The sequence below is a fragment of the Mus musculus genome, chromosome 11 (genome assembly GCF_000001635.26).
Source record: "Mus musculus strain C57BL/6J chromosome 11, GRCm38.p6 C57BL/6J".
Taxonomy (NCBI): domain Eukaryota; kingdom Metazoa; phylum Chordata; class Mammalia; order Rodentia; family Muridae; genus Mus; species Mus musculus.
In genome coordinates this window covers 60,692,115-60,694,001 of record NC_000077.6, presented here as the reverse complement: position 1 = coordinate 60,694,001, position 1,887 = coordinate 60,692,115, and the positions used below count along the sequence as shown (strand labels likewise).

General features: G+C 44.6%; 1 pseudogene; it reads left to right on the top strand.

Moving 5' to 3' along the window:
- On the top strand, window positions 889-1,319 carry Gm12617 (predicted gene 12617; annotated as a pseudogene).

Below are 1,887 nucleotides of genomic sequence, written 5' to 3'. Positions count from 1 at the left end.
AGGTGGGCAGCTTGTATCAGTATCAATTGGCTCTGAAATGATGGTGTAGGCATCTTGTGAATTGAGAATGTATTGATATATAAATCTGACTGATTATTTCTAAGCTTCTGGAGTTTTGATTTACTGTGTTAAGGGGATTTGTTAAAACTAGGCACAAGGAGTAGACTACTGAATAGGTAGAAGTGGCTCTGAAGAAGGTGAAGAAGAGTTTAGAAGACCTCTTCATGGGGCTAACCTAGAGGCAGAGAGACCTTGGGCAGGGTATACTGTAGAGTGCTGCAATTCTTAGATATTTCCCACAACAGTGTTAAAGGTTTTTTATTAGATATTTTCTTTATTTAAGTGTCAAATGTTATCCCCTTTCCTGGTTTCCCCTCTGAAATGCCCTTATCACATTTACCCTCCCCCTGCTTCCCAATCTACCCACTCCCACTTCCCTCTCCTGGGTCCTGACATTGGGGCATCCAGCATTCTCAGGACCAAGGGCCTCTCCTCCCATTGATGTTCAACAAGACCATCCTCTACTACATATGCAGCTGGAGCCATGGGTCCGTCCATGTGTATTTGGTTGAAGGTTTATTCTCTTAGAGCTCTGGGGGTACTGGTTGGTTCATATTGTTGTTCCTTCTATGGGGCTACAAGCTCCTTCAGAATTCTCGCTAGATCCCCATATTAAATGTTTTCTTAAATATTATTTATTTAATGTATATGAGTACACTGTAGCTATCTTCAGACACACAAGTAGAGGACATTAAAAATCCCATTACAGATGGTTGTGAGCCACCATGTGGTTGCTGTGAATTGAACTCAGAAACTCTGGAAGAGCAGTCAGTGCTCTTACCCACTGAGCCATCTCGTCAACTGAGCTCTTCTTTTAAAACATTTTATTTTTTCTTCAACAAGGCAGCCAAGTGGCAGACACCAACATGCAGATCTTCGTGAAGACCCTGACAGACAAGACCATCACTCTTGAGGTCAAGCCCAGTGACACCATCAAGAATGTCAAGGACAAGATCCAAGACAGTGAAGGCATCCCAGTTGACCAGCAGAGGCTGGTATTCGACGGTAAACAGCTGGAGGATGGCTGCACCCTATCTGACTGCTACATCCAGAACCAGTCCACCTTGTATCTGGAGCTGCCTCTGTGCGATGGCATCGTTGAGCCCTCCCTTCATCAGCTTGCCCAGAAGTACAAATGGGAGAAGATGATCTGCTGCAAGTACTACAAACCCCTGCACCCTCGTGCAGCCCAGTGCAACGAGAAGTGTGGCCATACCTACAACCTGCGCCCCAGGAAGGTCAAATAAAACTGGGGTCATGGGGCTAGAGAGATGGCTCAGTGGTTAAGAGCACTGACTGCTCTTCCAAAGGTCCTGAGTTCAGTTTCCAGCAACCACATGGTGGCTCACAACCATCTGTAATAGGATCTGATGCCCTTTTCTGGTGTGTCTGAAAATAGCTACAGTGTACTTACATATAATAAATAAATCTTAAAAAAAAAAACAAAATCCTGGGGTCATACCTGGCCTGTGATGCTGAGACCAAATAATAGTCCCCTTCCATCAACTGGAAAGAAAAAAAGCAATTTATTTATTCTTACTAGTGTATGCATAAGAATGTACATGTGTATGCATCCATGTATGATGTGAGAGTGAGGAACATGCAGAGACCTTTGTGGAGTCAGCTTTCTCCTATTTTTACTTGGATTCTGGGGACCAAACTCAGATCATCAGTCTTGGGAGCAAGTGTCCTTACCTGTTCTGCTCTCTCTGTTTCCCTAGGCCCAGGATAGCTACATGTGGCTGTGAACAAGACTTAGACTCAGACTGGGGTACAACTACTGGGAGGGTGGCTTTGAGAGCGCAAGGACTGGGGATATATGATCCA